Here is a 19590-nt window from a genome sequence, read left to right as displayed (position 1 = left end):
CACCTCTCAGGTGAGCCCACCGAAGCTCTGCCAGGTCACGGCTGGAGTCGGCGCATGCGTGGCCCCCCAGGGCAGGACTTTGAGCCCAGGTCTGTCCGTGTGCAAACTCTGCGCTCTCTCTTAGGAGGGTTGAGCCAAAGCTGAGCTACTCAAACCCGCCCTGAAAGCAAATTCAAAATGATCTTTTGAGATGTGCTTCTGTGGATAGAGCTGATCGTCAGCCACCAAGGCCACAACTCTTCAGTTTGCATCCCACTGCTTCACCAGTAAGTGGTTTCAGTAACGCTCGGGGTCAGCCCGCATTAGGTCACACAGCATTCTCAAGAGACTTGCTGCCCCCCCCCCACGTGCACAGGACACACCAGGCCCAGGCCTGGGGTTCTGGGGGCCAGAACCCCACGTGCACTTGGCCGACAGCGTCCTGCATAAGCCCCTCCCCTGCCTGAGCCTCGGTTTCCTTGCTTGCACAGTAAGTGAGCTCACTGGTGATGCCGAGGTGCCCCAGGGACTGAGCCATGGAGCCACCACTGTGACGGTCTGCTGTCCCCGTGGGGACAGGGCACCCACTCCACCCTGGACATCATGGAAAATGCCTGGTAGGTGTGTGTTGACCGAGAAAAGAAGCTGAGCCATTCGCAGAGAGAAGTGAGTGACATAGGCTTCCTTCCAACAAACCGGAGGGCCTGTTTGCCAGGCTCTGCGCCGGCCCGGCGAGGCTCAGACCCAGCACCTGCCCTCGGGGGAGTCTCTCAGAGCATGGGAAGAAGGTGAGAGCATGCCACAATGCAGGTGAGCTTCGACGCCTGGCACAGGTCCTTACTCAGATGTGGAGCCCACCTTCTCCAGGACAGAAGGGCACCTGTCACTGGTCTCAGAATCAGTGAGCACTCCCCGTGAGAGCACAGGAGTGGCAGGGCTGGGAGGTGCAGTACTAGCGTTTGAACTGGGCCTTGAAGGATGTGTAGGAGTTCACACAGTGGAGGGAACAGGGACAGACGCTGGAGTGTTTGGAGAGTGGCCGATAGCAGTGGGCAGGGGTGGAGAGCCAAGTTGGGGCCCCACCCCAGGGCTTGTGGACCTGCCTACTTCCCTCCGCCCACATTCTCCCCCTGGCTCTGTCGCTGTCTTTCCACCCAGAGAGGGGCAGGAGGTCTGTCTGGCCTTCCTTCTGCCCCGGGGAGGTGCCACGCTCCTCGGGTCTGGGCGGTGCAGAGGCCCCACGGCTCAGGGAGAACGGGGCACGCCCTCTGGTGGCCGTCTGCGGTGCCTCTGTCCCTGCCTCAGGGTCCCTCCCGCTGTGGCCCACCGACTGGGGACAGCCGGACACGCGAGACCTTCGCCTCTGGAAGCCACAGAACCCGAGACCCTCAGACTGGAGGGACCTGGCAGGGGATTGCAGTCCCCTCCTCCCCTCGGGATTCCATGTACTCCTCAGCATCCTGCCAGGTGGCTGCAGCATGGGAATCGCACACAGAATGAGGCCACCTCGCGAGTGTCAGCCCCTGGCGTGACCAGCGATTGCAGCGAGGGCTGGATGGGGCAGAAACAATGGTTCTGGGGGCCGCGATTCGTTCCTCCTAATCTCAAAACGGCTGACGGGGGTTGCGGGAGGAGTGTGGCTTCCAGACCCAGAGCTGGAACCAACAGTGGGAGCTCCCTCGGAGCAGGTGGCCGAAGGGTGGGGGCCCAGAGCTCAATGTGCCGCCGTCTGAGACCCTGAAACCCAGGGAACCGCGGGTCACCTGATGTGGGGGGAGGAGTGCTGGGTTTGGCCAAGTCTGTTCGGAGTGAGGCCCCCGCCAGCCGCAGACTGAGCACCCCTTCCCACCCAGCAGGCTGCCTGGGTCCTGAGAAAACAGGGCAGGACAGCAAGGAAACTCTTGTTTTATCCTTGCTCCTCGCTTCATACTGAGCTCCTTCCTATCCCATCCAACACTTTGTCACCCTATGTTTCAAAGTATCAAATGATGTGAAGTTGAAAGAAACAAAAAATCAACAGTTCCTATTTCAGACTAGACCCTGGTGTTTTCCCCCAGAGACTTATAATCACTGTCCATCCCATGAAGTGATTAAATAATCGACCAGGGCTTTGCTCCCCGTGCCCCGACACTCAGGGCGACTTCTGCGGGGGGTGGGGTGGGGTGGGGAGGGCTCGCCCAGCCTGACATGCAAGCAAGAGTCAGCCTTGGGAGCGTGAGCCTGCGAGGCCGTCCCTCTGCGTGCACGTCCTCCACGGGAGGTGAGAGGTCGTCGTGCGTCTGTGCGTCTGCACCCAGCGCCATGGGGAACTGGACCCAGTCCCTGGCCCCAACTGGCTCCCGGTCTGGTGGGGATGAAGCAAGGAAGTGGATTATTACAATCGGGATAATTGCGGTAGTGATCCCAACAGAGCCCAGAGCTAGACTCTAGTACGCTTGGGAATTTAGGAGATGCCAGTGGTGGTGGTTCAGATCAGCACGGAAGATGGGCTACTCATTTCACGGTCCTGCCTGGTCACTTTGAAGAACTACCTAGCTGGATCCCAGTCTCCCAGGAAAACACATTCCAGCTACAGCCAAGATGTAACTTTAAAACATGAAAGTAGAGAGAAGCACCAGAAGCAACTACGGATACTTTTCTTCTTAAAATGATCACGGGTGGGGAAAGACTTTCTAAGTTTGCTACGGAACCAGAAATCATAAAAGGATGCATTGATAAGTTTGATTTTAAAGTTTCTGGAGGATGAGAGACACCAGATGCATCATTGCAAGATGGGTGTCTCAATGGGGAACAATAGTCGGAACAAAAATAGGAAAAGGGTCAGTGTTTCTAATCTGAAAACATCTCTTACAAGCTAATAAGAAATGAAATGAGGGGGGCGCCTGGGTGGCTCAGTCGTTAAGCGGCTGCCTTCGGCTCAGGTCATGATCGCAGGGTCCTGGGATCGAGCCCCGCATCGGGCTCCCTGCTCGGGGGGAAGCCTGCTTCTCCCTCTCCCACTCCCCCTGCTTGTGTTCCCTCTCTCGCTGTGTCTCTCTCTGTCAAATAAATAAATAAATAAAATCTTTAAAAAAAATGAAACGAGGGGTGCCTGGGTGGGTCAGTTGGTTAAGCATCCGACTCTTGGTTTCAGCTCAGGTCATGATCTCAGGGTCCTGGGATCGATCCCCACATCAGGCTCCACGCTCAGTGCAGAGTCTGCTTGAGATTCTCTCCCTCTGCCCCTCTGCCCCTCCCCATGCTCTCTCTCTCTCTCTCTCTGTCTGTGGAAAAAAAGAAAAGAAATTTACCCTAAGGAGATACCTAGACAAATGGAAAAGGGGTTCGGGTGGTATTGTTTATAATAGTGAAAAGTCGGAAGCAATTTGGCAATCAACCATGTACTAGTTAAATATGTTATTCTGCTTTTTTAAAAATTTTTTATTGTTATGTTAATCACCTGTTATTCTGCTTTTTTAAAAAAGATGTTATTTATTCGTTTAAGAGAGAGAGAGAGAGATAGCATAGTGGGGGGAGGGGCAGATGGAGAAGCAGGCTTCCCGCGGAGCAGGGAGCCCGATGCGGGACTCCATCCCAGGACCCTGGGACCATGGCCTGAGCCGAAGGCAGGCGCTGAACGACTGAGCCACCCAGGTGCCCCTAATCATGTTATTCTATATAACACTATGACGCTGATAGAAATGGACATATAATTCTACACTTATTGCTGTAGAACATTGTAGAGCAATGCAGAACAACTTATTATTGAGCTAATAAAGCAGATGATAAACGGCATGTATAAGGATGTTATAAACTCATATACTGAAATCTGTCGAGGAAGATGAAGACCAGTATGTTACCAGGGGTTACCGCTGAGTTGATGGGCTTCCCAGAGATCTAAATGGTCCTCTTTTAATTGTCTGAGGAGGTTTGGATATGTTTGTAGATCACAAAAACAAGAATTCGTCTTTAAAGTGCTCCGAGAGGGGTGTTGGAGGCCAGCGCGTGCACGGAAACTGGGAGTCCTCCCCAAGCCTGCCGGGGTGGCTGTGCCGTCCCCAAGCACAGCCAGGCAGCCCCTCGCCCCCCCTGCCCCTGCCCCGAGGTCACTGAGGTGGGATCTTCCTGGTCCAGAGGCAAGGTCAGTGTGTAGATATTTGGGGGTGCGTGGGCAGGCAACAGCCATCTCTTGCAGATGAGGGGGGTCCCTGCCCACTGTCCCCATTCCTGGAGGTGCAGATCGCCTTGAGAGGGCATGGGGGGCCCTCACACCACTGTCCTCACCCCTACAATTCACAGAAAGGGCCCCACCCCCCAGAGCCCATGAATAGGTCACCGTATTTGGGCAAAGGGACTTTGAGGCGGTGACACTCTCCGGGCTGACCCAAGAGGGGCCACGGTCATCACCAGGGTCCCCCCCAAGAAGGAGGCGGAGCTGTGACCTTGGAAGTGAGTGGTGGGGATGATGCAGGAAGTGGCCATCTGATTCTCCCCTAGAGCCTCCAAGAGGAACAGGTCCTGCCAACCCCTCCCGACCTCTGACGGCCAGAGCCCCGGCAGCAGCAGGAACGAATACCCCCCCCAGCCCCCCCGGGGGCCTCCCATCCCCTGGCGCGCTTATGCCAAAGCCAGCTCGAGAAGGTTTCTGTCCTTTGCTGCCCACACAATCCTTGCAGGACAACAGCAAATATCACGTTGGCCGACCGGCGTCCCCTCACCCCGGTGCTCCCTTCTTAACCGCCGCCATGCTGCTCCCTGGAACCTTCTAGATGGAGGCCACATTGTTGTTCGTTGTTTGGTTGAGAGCTGGGGTGGGGGGAGTGGGAGGAGAAAGGTTTATTTTTAAACATCACATGCATAAAAAGTTCAGTCTCTAAGCTGTGAAATCTTGCCCCTTTCAGCTCTCGCCACAGAAGCCCACCCAGAAAAGCACTGAAATGAGCACCTTGCTCTCATTTTTTTTTTATTGTGGTGAAACGTACACAGCGTGGAGGCTACTGTCTTACTGTTGCAAGCCCACAGCTCAGGGGCATCGGCACATTCACAATCGGCACCATCTGTCTCCAGGGCTCCTTACGTTCCCGGTCAAAACTCTGTCCCCAAGAAACACAAACTCCCCCAGCCCCCTGGCAGCAACTTCTTCTTGAAAAAGGCTAAGCGTTTTCGAAACCTTGACAAGCCAACCCTTTTGCCTCCTGGCAAGTGCGTGGATGGCCAGGCTGCCGAGCTACCCTTGAACTGTGCTAGAAACCATCCAGAAACTTCCAAGCGAGCCTCCTCCCCCCTGACCATCCAGAAAAATCTCAACTTCGCCTTCATAGCATGTTCACCAACCACACGTGCGGCAGCCGGTGGGGACCAGAACACAGAGGTGAGGTCTCCCCGGGAGCCCACAGGGCACCCCTGCTGTCCCCCCCCCGGAAAGGGACCCCTTTGGGTCTCAGTGCTGGAGGGCTGGGCTTTCCGGGTGCGGGGACCTACCCAGGCGACTGTTCAAGGATAATTTTCAATGAAAGGTAAAATCACGAATCTCAGGCAGATACAAAAATTAGCACCTGTTAAGGATTTTTTTTTTTAAGATTTTATTTATTTATTAGAGAGCGAGTGAGCGAGCGAGTGAGAAACAGCATGAGAGGGGGGAGAGTCAAAGGGAGAAGCAGGCTCCCCGCTGAGCAGGGAGCCCGATGCGGGACTCGATCCCAGGACTCCGGGTTCGTGACCTGAGCCGAAGGCAGTCGCTTAACCAACTGAGCCACCCAGGCGTCCTGTTAAGGATTTTTTTTTTAAAGATTTATTTATTTATTTTAGAGGGAGAGTTGTGAGCAGAGGGAGGGGCAGAGGCAGAATCTCAAGCAGACTTCCCGCCCAGTGCCGAGCCTGACACGGGGCTCGATCTCACAACCCTGAGATCATGCCCTGAGTCTGAAATCAAGAGTCAGACGCTTAACAGACTGAGCCACCCAGGCGCCCCAGCTGTTAAAGTATTTTATTCTGGGGCGCCTGGGGGGCTCCGTCGTTAAGCATCTGCCTTCGGCTCCGGTCACAGTCCCGGGGTCCTGGGATCGAGTCCCGCGTCGGGCTCCCTGCTCCGCGGGAAGCCTGCTTCTCCCTCTCCCACTCCCCCTGCTTGTGTTCCCTCTCTTGCTGTGTCTCTCTCTGTCAAATAAATAAATACAATCTTAAAAAAAAAAGAATATTGAAATGAATGCACAAATGTCCACCAAACTGGTTTTTCCCCCAGGCAGGGAAGAAAGTCAATTCAACCTGTGCGGGTAGGACATAATTTCCTTATCTACAGCCAAGAATTCTTTTTGTGTTGCCATCAGGTGTCTACACTTCAAAGAGAACTGGGGTCAGAAGACCCAGAGGGAGGGTGCCTGGGTGGCTCGGTTGGTTGGGCGACTGCCTTTGGCTCAGGTCATGATCCTGGAGTCCTGGGATCGAGTCCCGCATCGGGCTCCCTGCTCGGCGGGGAGTCTGCTTCTCCCTCTGACCCTCTTCCCTCTCGTGCTCTCTGTCTCTCATTCTCTCTCTCTCAAATAAATAAATAAAATTAAAAAAAAAAAAAAGAAGACCCAGAGGGAGGTCCTCTGGGGTTTCCACAGTGCATGATTTTTCTGCTGAAACATAACATTTTCTCTACATGAGAGAAGGCAGGGCCGACTGAGGTGAGGGGTCAGAAAGAAGAGCAGGTGCACGGAGCTTCAGAGAGAGTATGGGCATAGGGGTGGTTTCAGACCGACAACAGGAAGGGCCCTCCTATTTCCGAGGGATGCTGGAGCTCCCGGGATTGAGCTGTGACCCATGACCTGGGTCCCTGCTGAATTCTTCAGTGAAACTCGGATGGGAAAGACCTGAGGGCTGGCTTTGGGGACAGCGGGAAGGTGAGGTCACGAAGCGAGGCAGGACCCCACAGCCCCCAGGGCACAGGGCTGAAGTCGAAGGCAAGGCCACTCAGCCCGGCGCTCCCTGAATGCCGAGCCAAATGGACCAGAACCAGAGCCAGAAAGGGCAGGGTGACCCCGACGGAGGCCCAGGAATTCCCCGAGTGGGAATCATGAGGACCCAGCGAGGGAATTCCTGCTTGGGGGACATTCTGGCCCCCCCCCGTGGTCTCCGCCCTGGCACCCCCCAAAGCTGAGAGAGGGTAGGAAGCACTTCAATACCCACGGAGCTGAAGACGGTGTCCAAAGCTTAGAGCCTGGCTGGTGGAGGCTAAACCATCCAGCCGGCCTGTGTCCGGATTCTCAGGGAAATGACACATTCTCAGTCCCACCGGCAGGTGGCGCGCTCACCCCCGCGGCAGGTGCATGCCCCCCACCGACCCGGGGAGTCCCCGCTGGGACTTCCGCCTCGGGGTTGGGCGGGGCGGGGGGGGCAGCAGGTGCGGCTGAGAGCTGAAAGCCCCCGCAGGGAAAGGGATCCTGGCCAGATGCCCCTTCTCCAGCCCTCCTCAGTGCACACCGCGCTTATTCCTCCTTCTGTTTCGCTTTACCTGGCACAAGGTTGGAAATTCCAACCACTAAAAATCCGTTGGTTCTACAACGAAAAACCCAAGTAACCTAATTTAAAAATGGAGAGAAGACTTGAACAGACGTTGCTCCGAGGCAGATATACAAATGGTCAACAAGCCCGTGGAAGGATGCTCGATATCGTTAATCATTTAGGGAAATTCTAATAAAAACCACAGCGAGTGGGGCACCTGGGTGGCTCAGTCGGTTGAGCGTCCAACTCTTGATTTTGGCTCAGGTCATGATCTGGGGTGGGGGTGGAGGGTTCTGAGTTTTCCATCCCTGCATTGGGCTCCATGTTTTGTTGTTTAAAACAAAACAAAACACCACAGTGAGATAACCTCACACCCATTAGGATGGTTACTATTAAAAAAAAAATACCAAAAACCCCAGAAAATAACAAGTGTTGGAGACGATGTGAGAAAATTGGAATCCTTGTGTCCTGACCGTGGGCACGTACAATGGTACAGCTGCTCTGCAAAACGGCATGACAGTTCCTCAAAGTATTAAAAATAGAATGACCGTGTCATCTAGCGATTATACTTCCAGGCGTATACTCCAAAGAATTAAGGATAGGATCTCAAAGAGATATTTATGCACCTTATTCATAGCAGCATTATTCACCATAGCCCCCAAACGGAAGAAACCCAAGTGTCCATCGACAGAGGAGTAGGTAAACAAATGTGGTCTGTCTGTACGGTGGAATATTATTCAGCCTTAAAAAGGAAGGACATTCTGACACCTGCTACAACATGGATGAGCCTTGAGGACGTTATGCTGAGTGAAATAAGCCAGTTACAAGAGGACAATACTGTGTGACTCCATTTTTATGAAGAACCTAAAGCAATCAAAATCATAGAGACAGAAAGTAGGATGGTGGCCGCCAGGAGCTAGGCAGAAGGAAGAAAATGTATCGACAAAACCGGAATTGTACTTCAAACATCAAAATTAATATCAAAGACCATTTAATATTTAAATGTAAAAATTAAAACTAATATTCTTGAAGCGAGGAAGACTTTCTAAATATGTCTCAATGTCAGAAACTGTAAATGAAAAGGTGACTGATTTTAATGAAAACAAAAATATGGAAACACAATTAACTTTTTCTTCCCCCCAAAATATATTTAATAGACAATTACCATGTGCTCTGCTCCTGATGTTTGGGGGGATACCGCAGTAAATAAAACAGATAAATCTTTGCCCTCATACAGCTTGTTTTTTAGCTAGAAGACAACACAAATAATATATAATATGTCAGGTGGTAATAAGGATTTTGGAGGAAAAAGGAGCAGGGTAAAGGAGATCGGAGTAAGGTAGGAATGAGCTTCATTTCAGGCATAGGGAACAGAAAGCACAAACTTCAAAGACAAAAGAAAAATTGTAAGAAATATCTGTACCATGTGACAAGAGTTATTTTCCTTAATATATACTTTTTTTTTTTTTTTTATAAATCATTACGTGAAAGAGGCACAAACCAATAGGGGAAAAAATGGGCAAAGAACGTAGGAATTTCTTCTTTTTAAAATCTGGGTGGCCAGGGTCCCTGGGTGGCCTAGTTGGTTGGGCTCTGCCTTCCGCTTGGGTCGTGATCCTGGAGTCCTGAGATTGAGCCCCGCATCGGGCTCCCTGCTTGGTGGGGAGTCTGCTTCTCCCTCTCCACCTCCCTCTCCCTCTGCCCTGCTCATGTTCTCTCTTGCTCACTTTTTTCTCTCTCTCTCAAACATATAAATAAAATCTTTTTTTTTTAAAAGATTTTATTTATTTATTTGACAGAGGGAGACACAGCACGAGAGAGAGCACAAGCAGGGGGAGTGGGAGAGGGAGAAGCAGGCTTCCCGTGGAGCAGGGAGCCCGATGCGGGGCTCGATTCCAGGACCCTGGGATCATGACCTGAGCTGAAGGCAGATGCTTAACGACTGAGCCACCCAGGCGTCTCAGTCAGATAATATATTATTAACAGATCTAAACTGTTAAAGGGAGTGATACCCACTGGAATCGGGATCAACACAAAGGAAAAAAGAGCCGTGGCAAATATGTAGATAAATATAAAAATGTTTTATTATTGGAAAAAAATCTCAACTAGAGAAAGGGCGTCTATGAAAACCTTATAGCTAACCTTGTACTTAATGCTGTATTAGTGCTTAATTCAGTATTAATACTCAAATACTGAATGTTTTTGCCTTATGATCAGGATGGAGGCCACAGTGTCTGCTCACACTGCTCATATTCAACTTCACACTGGAAGTTCTAGTCGGTACAATAGGGAAAGAAATAAAAGGAATGCAGATTGGGAAGGAGAAAGTAAAACTATATTTGATAGAATTACCTATGTGGAAAATTGTATAGGATGGCTAAAAAGACACTAGAATTAATAAGTGAATTTAATAATGTTGCTGGGTATGATACAAAACTAAGTTGTATTTCTATATACCAGCAGTGATCAATCAGACATTGAAAAATTTGTTGAAAAATTTAAAATACCACTTAGAATACCACAAAAAATAATAAATACTTAGAGACCTGACAAAGACACATTGGAAGCTACAGAACATTTCTAAGAAAAATTAAGGAATCACTCAGGATCAGTAAGGTGTTGATTCTCCCCAAATTGATCTACAAAATGAACACCATTCCAAGAAACATCTCAGTGGGCTTTTTTTTTTTTTTTTTTTTTGGTGGAACAAGGTGATTCTAAAATTCACACGGACATGCAAAGGACCTACCTAGAAAGATGAAAACGACACTTGGTTCTGCCATTTGCTATCTGCGGACCCTCCAATAAATTGCTTAGCATAATAGGGTCTCCATCTCCTGGTCTGTCAGCTGGGTGTAACAATACGCCACCCTCATAGAGTGATGGGGGGATTGCAGGAAGGAAACTGGAAAGTACTTACAATAATGTCTGACACAAGTGAAGTGTTAAAGAAGATTTTGTTGTTAGTACTGCAGCATTGCATGAGGTTGAGGAATTATCTTTTTTCAGATTTATTTACTTATTTTAGAGAGAGAAGAGGAGGCACGTGCAGGGGGAGGGGCAGAGAGACAAGCCGACTCAGCGCTGAGCACGGAGCCCGACACGGGGCTCGATCCCATGATCCCAAGTTCATGACCTGAGCCGAAACCAAGAGTTGGATGCTCAACCGACTGAGCCACCCAGGTGCCCCCAAGAAATTATCTTTATAAAATATACAGGGTAGATTATATGACAGTGGTGGAGGATCTGGGGTCTGGGGTCCAACTACTGTGGTGTGTCATTAGAAACATACTGCACCACTTCTGATCTCTACCTTAGGAGAGCTATTTCATGTCTCAAAGCCCACCTTGCATCCCCTGCAAAACGGGGACGAAAACTGTAGCTAGCATTTACAGAATGTCTACTCAATATTCCAGGAACTTAGTATGATCACCTCATTTAATTATCCCTACAACTGTGGGAGCTAAGTATTATTAACAAGCCCATCTTATACACGAGGGGGCTGAGGCATAAGAAATATCATGTCTCTACCTAGGGTAGGTTAGGCTGATAAGTAACAATGATGGAATTTGAATCCAGGTACTTGAAAGTCTGGGGCCCATGACCCATGACATTGATCGTACGTGGCCAGTTGATGTTCAGCAAAGGAGCGAGGGTGATTCAGTGGAGAAGGAAAGGATGGTCTTTTCAACGACCGAAACCGTAGGACATCGATCGCCATGCACAGGGAACCGAACCAAAATACTTGAGACAGATCGCAGAACTAAACTGTAAAACATAAAACTAGTGAACTTAGCACAAAAATCTTTGTGACCTTCGGTTTAGCAAAGGTTTCTCGGGGACTACGTCAAAAGCACTATCCATAACAGAAAAACAAAATCAATACGTCCGACTTCATCAAAATGAGAACTTCTCTTCCGAGGACGCTTATGTTAAGAGAACTGAAAAGATGAGCCACAGGCTGGAAGAGAATATTGGAGATTTGTATATCCTATAAAGCCTGTGTACAGAGTGTATAAGGGATGCTAAGAGGGGCGCCTGGGTGGCTCAGTCGTTGAGCGTCTGCCTTCGGCTCAGGTCATGGTCCCGGGGTCCTGGGATCGAGCCCCGCGTCGGGCTCCCTGCTCAGTGGAGAGCCTGCTTCTCCCTCTGCCTCTCCCCCTGCTTGTGCTCCCTCTCTCGCTGTGTGTCTCTCTCTCTGTCAAATAAATAAATAAATAATCTTTAAGAAAAGAAAGAGAAGGTTGGGGAAATTAAAAAAGAAAGGATTCTAAGACTTCACACTGAGAAAACGGTTCAATCAAAAATGGGGAAAACATTTGAATGGACATCTTTATCACCAGGCAAACACGCCCGTGAAAACCCCGTCACCCCCCTTAGTGACTAGAGGGATGCGAACGGGGTCCTTGGTGAGGGATCCACGCACCTGTCAGAGTGGCTGAAAGGGGAGAGTCTGGCTGTCCACGTGCTGGTGAGGACGTGGAGGACCTGGCCCTCTCCTGTCCCGCTGGAGGGAACGTGAGCCAGAGCAAGCACTCTGGAAGACAGCTTGGTAGTTTCTGGAAAAGTTAAGCACGTGCTTTTGCTGTGACCGCCCACAGGTCCCCTGGGTAAAGCATATATGTCCACACCGAGCTTCGTGCACCAATGTTCGGAGCCACTTTGAGGGTCAAAAACCAGGAGCGACCTAAATGTTCATCAACAAGCACGTGGATAAGTCAATTGTAGCCCGTTCGTGCGGTGGAAAAGGGTTAAACTCAGCAGCCGAAAGAAGTGAGCTAGTGATCTGCACAACAGAGGGGTGAATCTCAGAGTGATTGTGCCGTGTGAAAGAAGCCAGGGGAGGAGGGGGACCCTATGGTTCCATTCACATGGAACCCCCCCAAATCGCAAACTGATCTACAGGGACGGAGTGCATGTCCATGTTTGCTGGGCGTTGGCGGGGCGGTGTGAGAAGTGGGGAGAAGGGGTGACAAAGGACATGGGGAACTTTTGGGGTGATGGGTAGGCTCATTCTTTTGATTGTGATGTTGGTTTCTGGGGTGCATGCGTATATGTCAGAATTTACCAAGTTTTACACTTTAAAGACGTGCAGTTTTATGTCAATAATAGCACAGTAAAGCTATTTCATTTTATTTATTTTATTTTTTAAAAGGCGAGTCTGGCGGAGGAGGCTGGGTGTCAGCACGTGGGGACTGAAAGCCAGGCTGAGGGGCGGGGTGAGCGAGGGTGTGAGGGCAGCCGCGCCAGGAGGGCTGAGACAGGCCCTGCGGTGGCCCCGCCAGGAGCTGTGGGGATGCATTCCAGATAAAAGGGAGAAAAGCAACTGGATCATTGATCACTGGGGGCTCACTCCTTGGCCCCAGGGCAGTAATTTGTTAAATCAGATCGGGGGCAAGGAAGGCCACGGGGCTTGGAAGGAACTATCCCACACTCATCTGCTGCTTCTGGTTTCTCCCTTGTGCGCTGGGTCCTGTGACTGCAGGCTGCCTGCCCGAGAGCCCCTCCCTCGAGCGGCTCACCTGGCAGGAAGGGGCCCGGCCTGCTGAGCCACACTTTCTGTTCATTCCTGGGCACCCCCTTTCTGTGCCCGGGCCTGGCAGTGGTCCCTGAGGTCACATTCTTCCTGGGGTCTGACCTCACCTCCCTATAGGTTTAATGGAAGCCACATGTTTTCATCCCTGCCCCGAGACTTGCTTCAGTGAGCCTGGCACCCACTTTCCTGCCCACTTTCTCACTGCCCTGCCCCCCCCCCCCCGCCCAGCTTACTCCCGAAACTCCATAGCTGCCATTTATACCCTGATTCATGGATGACCTCGTCAGGTGACGGACATCCAAATATAACCCGGCCGGGCCGGCTGGCCGGCTGGCTGGCTTCCTATGTGTGCTCAGGGCCAAGACGGAGACCTGTGCCTTCCCGGGCCCTGCAGGATGGCACCTCGGGAAACAGCTCGCACCCCGAGGCCAGGGCGGGGGAGAGAAGGTGTGTGTGGTGGGAGGCAGCGTGGTCCGGAGAAAGAGGGAGGCCAAACCCCAAGCCAGAGGCGAGGCTGAGAGCCGTGCACGGGCTGTAACATCCCTAAGGGGTGGGCTCCCGTCAGGTGCATCCTCCCCAAGGGGGGCTCTGCAGGGAGCCTTTGACTGGCTTCCCAACACCAGCCAGCCGCGGCCCCAGCCCCGTCTCTCACTCTCTCACCCCTGTATTCGTTCAGGCACCAATACTGGCTGATGCCTCTTCATCGAAGCTCTGGGGGCCGACCAACGGCCTGCTTTCAAGAGCGGAGGCCGGGACGTCGCATGAGAAAGTACAGATGGGATGGTAAGTCCCTGCGGGGGGGTCTTCAGCCCGGATCTGGGGTGGGAGGGGTCAGGGAAGGTTTGCCGGATGCTGTCCCATCCAGACTCCAGTCCCCCAGGACTGGCAGGAATACAGCGAGGGAGGTTTGCGGGGCGGGCCGCAGGGATGAGAGGGGTTTGGATAGTGGGCCCTTAGCGTGAGGAGGGGCAGGGGTGCGGACGGGGCGAGGCAAGGCTCTGCGTGGAGGCGGCACCCTAATCTTGAAGGTCTGGCTAAGAAGCCTGTCCACGTGAACAAACACAGACCCACAGACCCAGAGGACAAGCTGCTGGTGGCCCGAGGGGAGGTGGGTGCGCTTTGAGGCAAACAGGCCTGCAGGATGGACCGTAGAAAGGGCCCACAGCGACCACCCGGGTCATCAGGGGACCCACCACAACATAGCCACAGGCCCTAAACAACCAGTGGGCTACTTACAACCAGACAGTTACCAAAGAAGGGAGGATGCCCTGAGTTCCCAGTCTCCTTCGTTAGCCCCATCACTGTGGCCCCGCACCACCTGCCTGGCCTCCACCTGGCTGGAGTGAAACAGGCCGGAGAGGATCGAGAGGTACAACCTCTACTTACAGGATAAATACGTCCCGAGGATGCGGCGTCAACATGGGGAACGTGGTCAGTGATTTTGTAATATTGGCGACAGGTGGTGATCACCTCGTGATGTATAAACACCTTGACTCACTAGGTTCGACTACGCTGACTATGGGATGAGAGTAAACAGGAGGTAAGGGGGTGGGAGGTGGGCACGTGCAGGGGACCGTCTGAGACACGGAGGAGGCAGGATTTGATCTTCGGGGGCAGCCCCAGGCCCTAGGATTATCCTCCTCACTTTAGAGGCGGGAGACTGATACTCCCACCATCGAATGGGTTCCGACAAATACATTTCCGGCACGTGCTCTGGATTAGACGTTGTGCTGGTGAATTAAGAATAGTCCTGGATTCATTAAGAAATTTGCTCTCACCGCATGACCTGCCCATTTTGCTGATTCTGCCATGAATGACAAAATATTTTTGGGGCGCCTGGCTGGCTCAGTCCCAAGAGCTTGTGTGCGACTCTTGATCTCAGGGTTGTGAGTTCCAGCCCCATGTTGGGCATAGAGATTACTTAAATAAATAAATAACTTAAAAAAAATCTTTTTTGAGCACAGCCCACACTACCGATTATTCCCGTTATTTATTTCTACTTACTTATACTGGAATTACTATTTCTTTAAAACAGACTACACACTGTCTGAGGGTGAGAGACATCGCCAATGACAGTAAACATAAAAACATATTTCTTTTCCTATTTTTTTAGGAAGGGGGGGGACAGAGGGGGAGAGAGAATCTCAAGCGGGTTCCTGGCTCAGCGTGGAGCCCGACGTGGGGCTCGATCCCAGGACCCTGAGATTATGACCTGAGCTGAAATCAAGGGTCCGTTGCTTAACTGAATGAGCCACCCAAGCATCCCGAGACCATTTTAGGTTTAATAGAAAAATCACAGCCCAGTGGATCATCTTGCAGATCCCTGAAAGTAGAGGCCAGGCCTGTGGCAGCGGCTGTCTCTTATTTCAGACGTGGAGAAAGCTCTGCTGTAGCCACAGGAAGCATCCGAAATAGGACCCTTGATTCTCCTGCCTCAATGCGTCCAGTGGCTGCTCTTTGCATTGAGGAAATACTCAGAGCCCTCACTGTGACCCTCAAGGGAGGACAACTGTATGATTTGTTGTTTGAATCCAAACACCGTTGAAAAGGAGTCAGGACACATTTCACAGGGCCTGGACCATCGTGTAAGCTGGACAAGCCTCAGGAAAACTGGGGAGAAAGGCCACTGGAGAACATGCCCCCCGGCTCCCCTGAGTCGTGCCATCTGGCTTCCCTACAGCTTCAGGAAGGTCCAGCACACTGGCCTTCCTTCTGGCCTGTTCCACACTCTGCCTTTCTTCTTTTCAGGGTCTTCACAGTTGCTGGTCCCTCCAACACTGTTCTCCAGCTTTTCACATGGCTGATTCCATTCTTAGCTCCAATACCACCACCTCTGAGAAATTTCCCCCTATCACCCTAACTAGGAGCATCCTCACCCGCATCCATGCCCCCGCCACGGCACACATTCCTGCTCTGTTACCTCATGGTATTTTTTTAAGTAGCACTTATCACTGTGTGAAATTGCCTTTTTATTTATTTATTTTATTATTTATTATTTAATTTATTTATTTGCTTTCTCCACTGGATAGTAAGCACCGTGAGAGCAGGAACATTGTCTCTTTTATCTGGGTAGCCCCAGTACCTAAACTAGTGTATGTAGGTGGCAATCATTCTTTAAATATTGGATGGATGGATGGATGGATGATGGATGGATGGATAATGTATGGATGATGGATGGATGGATGGATGGATGGATGGGTACATGACATGAATCATTCCTGGGGCTTGGTGACTTAGCCTAGGTGACCCACGAAGTGAGGGCACATCTAAGGCTCACACTTAGTTTCCCTCTGGTCCTCTGCCCTGTAGCTACACAACAGGTTACTTGGAGCCCAGCAAAGACAGTCACATTGCTCTGGGGCAGAAATGCACTTTGAAAGGAAGCCAGCCCAGAGAAAAACCTGGCACTTGCTCTCCTCTGTGGACTTTCCTCTCTGGTTTCTCCGTTTGGAATGTTCTTCTCTTCCCTTGCCATGCTAACTACACTCATCATTTAAGATGAAGCTCAGTTGAGTTAAGTGACAAGATACAACACAAATGTATAAAGATTAGAAGCCATACAGAAAATATTTACCAGTTTGACTTTATATATGTTACAAATCAAACTGGGATAGATATTAAAAGTGAAAAGATAAGAGTCTGAGAGAATATATTTGTAACATATATAACAGACAAAGGATTACTATCTGTAATACATAAAGGGCTTCTGTAAATGAATAAAAAGACAAATACAGGGGCGGAGCGAGATGGCGGAGGAGTAGGAGACCTGGATTTCGTCTGGTCTCAGGAATTCAGCTGAATAGGGATCAAACCATTCTGAACACCTACGAACTCAACAGGAGACTGAAGAGGAGAGTAGCAACAACTCTCTGAACAGAGAAGCGACCACTTACTGGAAGGTAGGACGTGCGGAGAAGTGAATCCGAGGCGATATTCGGGAGGATAGACGGCGGGGGAGGGGCCTCCGGCGGCCGCTTCTGGCAACTGATAGAGCCGCGGAGCACAAAATCAGGAACTTGTAGGATTCGGCTCCGCTGAGGGACGTCGCTCCAGTGGCTAAGCGGGGGGTGGAACCCTCGCGGGACAGTGTGGTCTCAGGACCCTCGGGGCCACAGAAAGACCAGGGGTGCCTGAGTGCAGCAGAGCTCCCAGGTATCGGAGCGGGGAAGCCGGCTGCAGAGACGGAGCCGAGGCGCGGGCTCCCAGCTCGGGGTGGCCATAAACCGTGATCCGCGGCCCAGTCGGGCCACTGCGCCTCCAGCAGGGACCCAACAAGTGGCAGAGCTGGGGAGACTCCCCTTCCTCCCCCGGGAGGAGCGGCGCGGGAGCGCACCACAGGGATCTGCTGGGTTTGGAGACTCCACACGGGGTCAGGTGCCAGAGATAGAAACGCTCGGTCACAGGCCGGGTGAGCACGGAGTGCGGCCGGAGACCGGGGAGACGGGAGTGACTGCTTTTCTCTGTGGACGCACTGAGGAGCGGGGCCCCGAGTTCTCGGCTCCTCCGGGTAGAGATTTGGAGGCTGACATTTTCACCCTGGTGCTCCAGAGCTGTACCTAGAGCTTGCAGGGAACAAAAGCTCCTGAGAACAAACCCGAGCGGATTGCTCGGACCGACAAGGGCGGGGCAGTTCCGCCTCTGGCCAAGACATTTGGGAACCACGGCAACAGGCCCCTCCCCCAGAAGATCAGCACAAACAGCCAGCAAGCCAAGACCAAGTTTACCGATCAAGGAGAACGGGAGAACTCCAGCGCTAGGGGAATACTGCACATAGAATTCATGGCTTTTTTTTACCATGATTCATTAGTTTTTCAAAGTTAATTTTTAACTTTTTTTTTGAATTTTTCTTTTTCCCCTTTTCAACCAACATCTTATCAATCCCTTTTTTAAAAAAAAATTTTTTTTTATTTTTCTTTTTTAGAGGCATATTTTATCCCTTCATAGTAGTTACCCTTATTTTTGGCAAATATATATTTTTAAGTTGTTCTCTCTTTAAATTTTGAGATACAGTTTCTTCTAACAGATCAAAATATACCCTAAATCACTGATGTATGGCTTTGTTCTAGTCTCCTGCCTGATCACAATTTCTCCCTTTTTTTTTAAATCTTCTTTCTTTTTTCAAACAACTTCTTATCTTATCAATTCCTTTTATAAAATCTTTTATAATTTTCATCCTTACAGTCATCTTCCATCCCTTCATTGTATCAACCCTTATTTTGTACATATATAAGTCTTTCTTCCTTTAAAATTTTAGGAGGCACTTTCTTCTAACAGACCAAAATACGCCCAAAATCTAGTGTGTGGCACTGATCTATGCACTAGCCTGATCATATTCTGTTTTTTTTTTGTTTTGTTCTGTTTTTGTTTGTTTTTATCTTTTTCTTTCTCCTCTTTCTTTTTTCTTTCTTTCCCTTTCTTTTCCCCTGGTTTCAGGTCTTTTCTGATTTGTATACAGTATATTTGCTGGGGACGTTGTAAACCTGTTAGCATTTCGTTCTCTCATTCATCTGTTCTCCTCTGGACAAAATGACAAGACGAAAAAAATCACCTCAGCAAAAAGAACAAGAGGTAGTACCTTCAGCCAGGGACCTACTGCATACGGACATTAGTACGATGTCGGACCTAGAGTCAGAATCATGACTTTAAAGATACTAGCTGGGCTTGAAAAAAGCGTGGAAGTTGTTAGAGAAACCCTTTCTGGAGAAATAAAAGAACTAAAATCTAACCAAGTCGAAATCAAAAAGGCTATTAATGAGGTGCAATAAAAAATGGGGGCACTAACTGCTAGGATAAAGGAGGCAGAAGAAAGAATCAGCGATATAGAAGACCAAATGATGGAAAATAAAGAGGCTGAGAAAAAGAGAGAGAAACAACTACAGGATCACGAGGGCAGAATTCGAGAGATAAGCGATACGATAAGACAAAACAACATTAGAATAATTGGGATCCCAGAAGAAGAAGAAAGAGAGAGAGGGGCAGAAGGTATATTGGAGCAAATAATAGCAGAGAACTTCCCTAATGTGGGGAAGGAAACAGGCATCAAAATCCAGGAGGCACAGAGAACCCCTCTCAAAATCAATAAAAATAGGTCAACACCCCGACATCTAATAGTGAAACTTACGAGTCTCAGAGACAAAGAGAAAATCCTGAAAGCAGCTTGGGAGAAAAGATATGTAACCTACAATGGTAGAAACATTAGATTGGCAACAGACCTATCCACAGAGACCTGGCAGGCCAGAAAGGACTGGCAAGATATCTTCAGAGCACTAAACGAGAAAAATATGCAGCCAAGAATACTATATCCAGCGAGGCTGTCATTGAAAATAGAAGGAGAGATAAAAAGTTTCCAGGACAAACAAAAACTAAAGGAATTTGCAAACACGAAACCAGCCCTCCAAGAAATATTGAAAGGGGTCCTCTAAGCAAAGAGAGAGCCTAAAAGCAGCATAGATCAAAAAGGAACACAGACAATATACAGTCACAGTCACCTTACAGGCAATACAATGGCACTAAATTCATATCTTTCAGTAGTTACTCTGAATGTAAATGGGCTCAATGCCCCAATCAAAAGACACAGGCTATCAGATTGGATTAAAAAACAAGACCCATCC

The 19590-nt window shown here is 50.2% G+C and overlaps 1 protein-coding gene across 2 annotated transcripts in view; it reads left to right on the top strand.

Annotated features, from left to right (window-relative positions):
* Positions 1-19590, top strand: part of ZFP3 (ZFP3 zinc finger protein) — a 123068-nt gene that overhangs the window by 85569 nt on the left and 17909 nt on the right. For both annotated transcript variants that reach the window (XR_012374993.1, XR_012374992.1), the window contains one exon: positions 13656-13762. The gene's annotated coding sequence lies outside the window, so the exon portion shown is untranslated. The remainder of the gene's footprint in view (positions 1-13655; positions 13763-19590) is intronic.

This window comes from Callorhinus ursinus, unplaced genomic scaffold (genome assembly GCF_003265705.2).
Source record: "Callorhinus ursinus isolate GAN/ISIS: 27379988/994484 unplaced genomic scaffold, GSC_fseal_2.0 scaffold43, whole genome shotgun sequence".
NCBI classification, from domain to species: Eukaryota; Metazoa; Chordata; class Mammalia; order Carnivora; family Otariidae; genus Callorhinus; species Callorhinus ursinus.
Note: the sequence above shows the minus strand (reverse complement) of the source record. Positions and strands in the feature narration are given on the sequence as shown.